The 10,658-nt window shown below is 34.2% G+C and overlaps 1 long non-coding RNA gene and 1 pseudogene across 1 annotated transcript; both read right to left on the bottom strand.

Moving 5' to 3' along the window:
* Positions 1 to 1,729: 1,729 nt before the first annotated feature.
* LOC109065900 lies at positions 1,730 to 3,993 on the bottom strand (annotated as a pseudogene).
* Positions 3,994 to 6,816: 2,823 nt separating this feature from the next.
* LOC122147655 lies at positions 6,817 to 9,115 on the bottom strand. The gene is made up of 4 exons (XR_006161711.1): positions 8,980 to 9,115; positions 8,633 to 8,711; positions 7,594 to 7,629; positions 6,817 to 7,229 (listed from the first exon to the last, which is right to left on the bottom strand). It is a non-coding gene; the product is annotated as an uncharacterized LOC122147655 (long non-coding RNA).
* Between the last annotated feature and the right edge of the window lie 1,543 nt (positions 9,116 to 10,658).

The following is a 10,658-nucleotide window of genomic DNA, read 5'->3' as shown; positions in this document are numbered from 1 at the left end:
TAGCAGCCTAAAACCACTACATCTGTCTGTCATGAACACATACATTAATACATAACTGAGAATATTCAGGATGTTTGATATTGTTTATCTTAACAAATAATATTTAAGTAAAATTACAAAAATAACAGTTTATAGCCATTCAAAACTTTGGGGTCAGTATTTTTTTTTTTTTTAGTCTCTCCTGCTCACCAAGGCTGTCTTTATTTTACCAAACACAGTAAAAACAGTAATACTGTGAAATATTACTATAATTTTAAATAACGGTTTTCTATTTGAATATATTTTATAAATGTAATTTAAGCTGAATTTTCAGTCTTCAGTGTCACATGATCCTTCAGAAATTATTTTAGTATGCTGAATATCATTCTAATATTTCTAAATCATTCTAATATTGTCATTGTGAAAAACAGTCGTGCTGCTTCATATTTCTGTGGAAACCCTGATACTTTTATTTATTTAATTGATTTTTTTCAGGATCCTTCGACGTGTTTATTTGAAACATTACAAGTTTCACATTTGATCAATTTAATGCTTCCTTCCTGAACAAAAGTATTAGTTTCTTTCAAAATAATAATAATAATAAAATCTTACTGACCCCAAACTTTTGAAAGGAATTGTATATAAAACAGTATTCTACACAACCTTTTTTTTCTGAAAACATAAATAGAATAAGACAAACAAGCAAGCTATAACTTTTTGATTAATGTATTTCCATGTCTTTACAAGGTACTTTTTTTTATTGCTGGATAAGGCTTTTTTTTAAGAGACTGCAAACTCAAAGAGCTATGTTTTTCTATTCAATAAAATATTTAGCAGTTTCAAAATAAAGATGTATAAATACATTTTCACTATATACATTTACATTTAGAGACAACATTTCCATACCTGATAATCAAAATTTTAAAATTCCTTAATATTTCCAGGAAAATGAAACTTATTCACTTACTCAACAGTCAGAAAATAATATTCTGTTGTCTCAGTTCTACTAATAATCTACTGCCTCTGTTAATAATAATCAAACAGAAAACACACTGCAGTACTAAACCATAATCAAGTTTTTTTTTTTTTCAATTTATAATCAAAGATAAGCATGCAAACTTTCTGAAGCACATGACAGTTTGAATCACTAATATTAAATACTGATACATCTATTTCCATCAAGTGCTCAATATCACAAAGATTATTGATCATTGATGATCCTGGTTCATTTCCACTCCTTCTCAACAGAAACCCATCAGCATCCTGGGACTGAACGTTTCTCTTCTGGACATTTTTATTTAACCTGAGCATAAGTCGCTTCACAAGATCCAGCACCTAAAATATATACAAATTAATTCAAAATGCATGTTTTTCATTTTTATATAAAGTATTTTATTTTATTTTATTTTCATATCAGATCAATTTCACCGTTCACTGCCACAAACTGACATTTAGGAAAATGATGTGGTGATTTTTGCTACTGTTATGTTCATAAAATCATAATAGCAGAGACTTTCATTTCAGTTTACCTTTGTTTTCTTCTACAATTAAAATTCTGTTTTTTTGTAGGCTTCAGTTCACACTCAGCATAGGTGAGTTCAGTAGGTACATTTACACTGTCTACAATGAAAAAACCTGGTTTTACTTGATTTGCTCTGCAAATATCACAGTGATGCAAATATATATCATGATAAAAAGATGGATTTTATTATAAAATACCTTTATATTAAATAATAAAATAATTAAAATGTTATTTACCTGTGCTTATGTCATTATCAACAGTTGCATAAATAGCTGCATCAGTAGAGTCATAAATATGAGCAGTTCCTGTAATAAATTAATTACATTAATTGCATTTCATTAATTTCCAATCTCTCTCTCTCTCACACACACACACACACACACATATATATACTTAAGAAAAAATGAAATATTATTTAATTGTCAGGTCCATTCTGTTAGTTAAAAGTTACCCGTAAGTGTCTTCTATCTCAGCTTGTAAAGATGTAGGGTATTGATTTATGGGTAAAGGGTAAAGACTGACCAGACAGCAGTGTCTTGTCTCCTGCTTCACTCTGGTTCTGCTCTGATGTCTGACTCTTGTTCTGCTGTTGACTGACACTAGAGGGAGACTGAGATCTTCCACCTACACAAACATAAAATGTCTGTATTGCCACATCTCCACAGCAGGACCAAGAAGACAATGATCAAAAGATAGAAGCTCATAATCATTATAAACATAACCTTTGTTTCTGCATGTGTTATGGAAAATTAATCTAACCTTTGTTTCTGCAGCGCCACAGCAGCACCAAGAAGACAATGATCAAAAAAGTTACAGTCAGTCCTGCAGTCACTCCAATTATCATGGGTTTATAAGACCTTGAGTCTGTGGAAGCTGAGATATATTTATACATTTAGATTAGTGCTGTAAAGTCTACAGAAATATTACAACAGTGTTTATAGCTCTTACTCTTATCTCTGACTGAGATCCAGCTCTTGGGTGACTCTCCTCTCGTTGGGTGTTTGCAGTAGTAGAAACCCTCATGTGACTTTGAGACAGTGCTGATGGTCGTCTCTGTAGTTTGATTCTGGATGAGTGATCCATCTTTATAGAAATCAGCTCTGAGGTTTGCTGGGGTTGTATGTTGATATAAACAGTGCAGACTCAGATGATCTCCTTCAGTCACAGGATGAACAGAACTCTCCAGAATCACACCAGCTACAGAAACAGAGCAAACATGCACTGATCGCATAAATACTTTAATTATTTAAATAATTAAACCATTAATACCAAACCCACAAAAATCATAAACACACAACTGATAATTGAACAACCTGCTTCCTGCAATAATTGTAAACTGCCAGTGAAATGATTAAATAGAGAAACACACAGACTCACAGTGTACAGTGATATTAACAGGATGATGTTTCTCTCCAGATTCAGACTCACACCAGTACACTCCAGTGTCTGATGTGCTGGTGGAGCTGAATGTACATGTAGATCCTGTTTGTGATCCTCGACGTAATGATGAACAATCTTCCAGCCGTCCATCATCTGTGTATCTTCTCACTCTCCATCCAGTAGAGTTACTCTGGTCCTCACAGCTCAGAGAGAGAGAGGCAGATGTGAAGTGTTGAGTTCTGCTGGGACTGACGATCAGAGAGACTGGAGGACAAACACCTGAGAAGACAATTACTGCTGCAGAGTTACAAACTTTATTATACAAAACTGTGTTTTATAAACTTATGTTTGAACTCACCAGTGATGCATAGCAGCTGTGTGTTGCTGTACTGTGTTTTATAGACTGATTTCTCTCTCTCTGCTCTGCACACATAAACTCCTGTATGATTTAGAGCAGCAGAAATGACAGTGCAATATCATACTACAATGACGGCTCTTCCTGACAGCAGATCATAATGACCTGTAAACCAGAGAATGTATATTAAATGGTATTTTTGGGCTTGAATAAAATCAGCTAATCAGATGTTACCACATGAAGCACATTATAACCGTACCTGGTGAGACAGTTAAAGTGAACCAGCTGAATGTCCAGCCTGTAGAGAAGCTGTGAACCTCACAGATCAGAGTCACTGGATCTCCTTCAGTCAACCAGTTCTGTGGAGAAACACTTAAAACTGTTCTGGGAGCTGAAATAGAGAAATCAGTCATTAATAACATGTTAAATGTGTGTTTGTGTGTGTATGAAGAGATGATGAAGCTCACCTGATACTCTCAGTGTAACTGCATCACTCTTTTTGTGACCAGCCTGATCCTTCTGTCTCTGATCCTCTACAGGTGTATTCACCTGCGTCAGACTCAGTAACAGACCTGAGTGTGTGTTCCTGTCGATAACTGAAAACACTGATTGAACCTTCTTTATACCAGCTGTATCTCCAGCTAGTGACTCCTTCACTATATATGTCACATCTGAGAGTGACTGTCTCTCCTCTGAACACAGGTTGAGCAGGTTTAATGGTTACTGTGGGTTTTGGTCTTTCTGTACAATGACAACAATTCACAATGAAATAATGTAATAATGTAATAATTTAATACATACAGATAATAAAATGTGTACTATGATACTTGCTGTATATGGTCACTGCTACTGGTTCACTGTACAATCTGTGTAATATCCTCTTCTTCGTGCTCTGCATCAAGACTCTCCTCCAACAGAGACTTTCACTTTGAGGATTGTTTTAGTTGCAGGAATGAATAGATTCAGGGTTTTAAGTCTTTAAAGCCACAAAAAAGGCCATCCATTCTGTGACTGAATCAGCCCCTAAAAAATCTCAGAGTAACTGAACCACTCCAGAAACACTTAAAAAACTGCTCTGGGAGCTCAACAGTCAGAGAAAATTAGCAAGACCCTGTCCATGTAAATTAGTGTGATCATGTGTGTATGAAGGGTTTTCAGCAGAAGATGACTGGTATAGATTAGTGCATATTGATTTCTAAGAAAATGTAAGAAATAAAGCTGCAAGCAGCAATTACAGTGACCAGCGGTGATCATTTAATCAGTGCACAGCAAAGAGTTCAAGGACAACAACTCAGTACAAAGACCATCCTAGACGGGTTTCTAACACAATCTTTAGGTTAAAGCCCAGAGGTTGAAACCTTCTTGCCACACCACCTACATCTATACCAGCTAGTCAAAGAAACATGTTACCAAAGTTTTGCTTATGTGGTGGTCACAAAAATATAAAATATATTAGTAAATAATAGGTGAAATGTTATGTGTGTCAAGATGAGAGAATGTCTTTCTCAAATGTATTTTACACTGTTTATTACATTGATGATTTAATGTTCCCTGATAATCAATCGATCGGTGTTTGATGTTTTTCCCTTTGGGAGTGTTCGCCTGTTTGGGTTCAGGGGGCGCGCGCGCTGCTAATAACAATTAGGGCTGTTCGATGCTCACAGCTTTACTATCGATCCAATTTCAATTCCTGGTCTTTCACACGATGGATTGATTCCTCAGTTCTTTTCGATTCTATCCAAGATTTTGTTTTTTTTTTGATTGAAGCAAAACTAATCTCATCCATGATGACTGCAGGATATGTCTTAGAATCTCCTTCCTATGATACGAAGCTGTTTGTTTCCAAAAAAAAAAAAAACGATACGAAAATTTTGTCAGGCCCCGTGAAATTAGTCATAGAGTTGCTCAGCAGGACATGCGTTTATCGCATGAATTAAATGATCATGAAGTGTCTGAAATAAATGTCAGCAGTTCATCTAAATGATGAAATTTACTTAGACTGTATATTTGCACAATATTAACAAACTGTGTACTGAAAGGCGGAGGAACCTTTGAATCGTTGTTTTTTTTTTAACTGGTTCATTTAAACCTATAAGGAAACTAACCAGACTTCTAATCACTTAGTGAGCATAAGGGAGGTGCAAGTGGACAAGCAAGTTCCACCGACCATTAACCTCTGAATCGTTTTTTTAAAATATAAAATTGAAAATCTTTATCTCAATAACTCTTGTAATTATGGCCTTTTGGTGAATTGTGCTTCTCTAACGGAAGGCTACATCCTAAAGAAATGATCAGTACCAAAATAGTTTTCTTTCTGTTTATTTTCGTGAATTTAAATGTGTGCAGCCTTTAGTAGGATGTAGCCTGTCCGTTTGAGAGACTCCCATAGATATGCCTTTCTTGAACTGAATTTTAGACTCTGATTACATTGATGATTGATGTTCCCCTTGCTCAATCGATCGGTCCTTTGAAATCGACTCTCTTTCCCAACGTTCTCGGAATCGGGAGGGGGCGCGCGCGCAGCCCTACAAACAATACACCGACTCTGATGATTGAAGCAGCAGCGGCTCCGTGTCCTGTGCATTATTTATACTTTTATCTCCCCTCATCAGGTATGGTACACATTAATGTTATAAGAATATGTTCTTGACATGTCAGAGAGTTATGACTAATGTAAATGAGAGTTTAAGGTGTTTAATGAGTTGTGTAAAAGTTCGCTTCAAGTTACGTCTGTGTGTCGCGTGTGCTAGTTATGCATTTCATGCTAATGATGGAGACCATGCGGTCTCAGGGATGACGCGATATTAGAGTGAATCCACCAGTATGATTTGTTTCAGTTAAATAATGTGATTATTACAATTGTAAGTTTTGCTGATATATGAACAAATTGTCAGGGTTCATTTAAATGTAAAACACAGGAAGAGTGGAAAATGTCACGTGTATATTATATGTTAGAAATTAGTATTCTATAGTGTTTAATTTGTGAACACAGTAGTCAATGAAAGACTGTATATGTGTACTACTTTTTTTCTATATTGTGACTTCTCTTGAAGTGATGCTCTGTCATTTATTGACATATAGATGTATTTGAACTGTTTTAAATGGTTAAAAAAACAATACACAGACTCTGATGATTGAAGCAGCAGCAGCTCCGTGTCCTGTGCATTATTTATACTTTTATCTCCCCTCATCAGGCAGTGAGGGTACTACATTTACAGCAGTTTACAATAAAACTCAAAATGGCAAAGAGGTCAACAATAGAAAAACTGGTATTAATTCTGAAAGCTCATTTAAACACAAGTGTTGCAGAGATACATCATGACTACTTTGTTAGAGTTTCATTTGGTAATGTTGAACAATCAAAAAAATATTTAGTGAAAACTGGTTTGATGATCATATGAGACAATTTTGTTAAAAAAAAATGAAAAGAAGAAACAAAAACAGTCGACAAAATATTTTGTCTGATGATCAAGACTGCAGAAACTGAAATTATCTTTCAGGATATTATGAAATTATGATCAGGATACAAATTCTTTTTTTAGCCAAAGGATTCAAAGCACAAAAACAGGCAACATGAGTTTGGTGCTTGGCCCCCAAAATATCTGATCACTTTTTAACCACTTAAGAAACACTTAAAACTGCTCTGGGAGCTGAAATAGAGAAATCAGTCATTAATAACATGTTAAATGTGTGTTTGTGTGTGTATGAAGAGATGATGAAGCTCACCTGATACTCTCAGTGTAACTGCATCACTCATTTGTGACCAGCGTGATTCTTTTAATCCATAACAGGTGTATTCACCTGCGTCAGACTCAGTAACAGAACAGAGTGTGTGTTCCTGTTGATAACTGAAAACACTGATTGAATCGTCTTTATACCAGCTGTAGCTCCAGCTAGTGACTCCTTCACTATATATGTCACATCTGAGAGTGACTGTCTCTCCTCTGAGCACATGTTGAGCAGGTTTAATGGTTACTGTGGGTTTTGGTCTTTCTGTACAATGACAACAATTCAAATAAAATAATGTAGAAATATAATAACAGAAATAATAAAATGAGCTGTTTTTACTGGATAAACACAGTTAAAAAAAACACACATGCAGGTTAAACAGATTAGACTGAAATGTTGTCTTTAGCTGTTATCTTCACTTATATAGTGTCTTATGAATCATTTGAGGAAATATATTTGCTGTGTTTTGGCACTGCTATTGGTTCACTGTAATTTCTTCCTGTAGTCACAACACACAAATAACTTGTTAAAAAGGTGTATTTAAAATCATTATAAAAACAATGTTTTTCACAGCTAGTTTGTAACAGTGTAGAATCACTCAACTGAATATGTGATGAAATTCACTCACCTTCAGTGTGTGCAGAGTGGATGCTTGAAATCAGCACTAAAACAGAGAAAAAACTCACTAGAATGTGAACATGGAGCTGATATTGTGTATTTTACATTAGCCACATAAAGGTAGACTATATTCTTCCTTTGCTGCTAAGACACCATCATTTTACTTTCACACGTTTCTCAGCCTCACAATATAGTTTTGTGTCAATATCTAAATAAAATATGCTGTTTTATGTCATATGCCATTTAAGAAAATTTATTATAAAATTTTATTTTCACTTTATATTTGTTTAAATATTATTTGTTTTGTTTTATTTAATCAGTTAATTATTAAATAAAATGTGTAATTTGTAACCATTTTAAAGGGTGTGGTAATGAATTGGACAGCAATACGCCGTTAGTAATGGAGCGGGTCAGACACAGTTTTTTAATACTTCAAATGTGTTGTTTTGTGGAAAGTCCTTTTTTTGTTGAATGAATGAATTTAATTTTGTATAATTTGTATCTTCATTTTAATTGTTGTTTTGTTGAGCAATTATTGAATAAAATAAATAAGAACAGGAAAAGGAACGCATCGTGGAATGAAGTTCGTGACCAAATGTAAAACCCACTCCATGCTTCTTCAGCCTGGAGAAAAGGCCAAAACATCAATATTTAGCTTAAGTTATTATTATTATTATTATTATTACTTTCATAATAAAACAAGAAAAAAACAAAAACCACAATCATAATAAAAAAATAACAGTGTGGACTCATACATCTAGTTTAAAGCATGTGTGCAAAAACAAACCAACAGAACTGATTCAACTAACATTATTACAAAGCACAAAATAACAGACTGACCAAAACACAACGGAGTGCATTTCTCTTTCACTAACTGCACACTTACTCCCTCAAGCTCATTTTTATTTATATTTCATGGAAGGACAGGATTTGAAAGTCTGAGAGCAGCATGAAAAGAAAAATCCAGGAACACTAAATCACTTGATCCTGTTCACAATATAAGAGCAATTAAAATCCACTGAAATACATCAAGAGAAAGCAGTACTCACGGAGCACAAGATGAAGTTGACTGAGCTCCATACTGACCGAATAATGACAGACGGTTAAAGACTCAAGACTTCCTGATACCTACAGTCAACATAATGACTCATTAAACACATACAAATACACCTCATGTGTTAGAGAAAAAAATAATAATTTGAGAATGTTAATAATCTTGTAATATTTTCAGATAATATCACACTGACTAACATGCAACAGAAATGTTGAATTCAGTATCAAACTGAACAGTCAATCTGCCTTTATGAGAAGTAATATTCTTGTATGAACAAGGGAAACTGAAACAAATACTTTGACAGATCTTTATAAAATGGTATTATCTGTATTTATAACTTACCTAATTTTATGGAAGTAAAGAAGCAGAAACTAGTGATCAGCTGCTGCTCTCACACTGGTTAATGTCACCGAGCTCAAACAGAACAAACCAAACCACAAAAATTAGCACATGTCCATCTGTTTCTATTCTGTCACACCAATGACACAAATCAAGTTATTTAATGATTCTTGTGCCCATGCTCTCAAAAAACATAATCACATTCAAACACCAAGACAAGGGATTTAAAGATTCTTATGTCCATTCCAACAACAAAGACTCAGTAATGGATATACAAAAGTGCAATACAACATGACAATAGTCCATGTGCAGCATGCTGTCTTTCTTGGTTCAGTACCTAAAATCTAGTAAAGGATCCATTAACCTTCTATCTATCTATGTAAGAAAAGTGTTGAAATGAGTTTTATAAATTATCTTTTAATGACTTTTAAATTAAGAGCCATGAAAACACCAGACTCATAAGAGCCATTTGTTCTGTTCATATATTTCATTAGTGTAACAAATCTGTTAGTTGCTAAACTACTCTTTTTACTCTGGTTAAGTGTAACACTTCAAGTAACACATGTACTCAAAGATCAACAGTTGACGGGAATTATTAACTATTGCACACATAATTAGCTGTTGCACACATCAGTGTACAGTCACACACAGTAGGGTCACGGCAGTAACTGACAATTTAAGAGAAAATTACTTTCAGACTCATTTTAAAGAACATTTTAAATAATATTTTTTTGGAATTAATTAAATTGTATAAATAAATTCAAGATAGATATTCTTGACTTGGTGTGACTTGACTTCAAACATTGGGTGCACAAAGTATTTGTCTGGGATTATAATATCATTTAATGGATAAATATAATTTTTGTGAAGAAAATTGTAAGAAAAGACATTAATAAATGGACATGACATGTAACCTAAATTACAGAGATTGCATGTGAAAGAGGAAGTACTATACAGAAAGATAAAACAGTGTGAAGAGAAGCTCACATTAGTGGGTTTCAGATCTGGTTTTATTCTTACTTCATGCAGAATAACAAGAATCATAATCAGTGTTGCTTGCAAATCACAATTATTACTATTGATCATACATGTGGTTCATGTTTTTTTTTTTTTTTTATAAATCTCTAACTTTATTAAAGTTTTTCTCAATTGCAATATAAAAAGCATCACAACTCTACACATGCTCAGCTCTTAACACATCCCAATGTCACCACAACCAGCAGTTCTCACAGCATGAGTGTGAACACTAGTGTGCATCATGTGTACACGCCTGTCAGAACCACAGGATGTGTAAAAATAATCATGTGTGAATACATTTGCTGCGGTGAAAAAAAAAACAAAAAAAAACCTTCAGGAATTGATTCAAACTTGATAGTATTCTTTGGTAGCACTTTATTTTACAGTACGTGTACTCCACTGTTACGTACATGGCAAATATCTTGTACCTACAAGCAAATGAGTGGTAACACAAGGTGCTTACCTGAAGTGTATGTACATGGTAACAAATAAGAAACACGGCTGTACTTAACAGTCGTGCATGCATGGTAATTATTTTGTACATACAGACGAGTGTGGGTACTTACAAGTAGTGTCCGTACATGGTAACTCAAACCCGATTCCAAAAAAGTTGGCACACTGTACAAATTGTGAATATGTAGTGCTTAGGGACAAGTGGATACAAA

This window comes from Cyprinus carpio, chromosome A15 (genome assembly GCF_018340385.1).
Source record: "Cyprinus carpio isolate SPL01 chromosome A15, ASM1834038v1, whole genome shotgun sequence".
NCBI lineage: Eukaryota > Metazoa > Chordata > Actinopteri > Cypriniformes > Cyprinidae > Cyprinus > Cyprinus carpio.
This window is presented reverse-complemented; position numbering and strand designations above follow the sequence as displayed.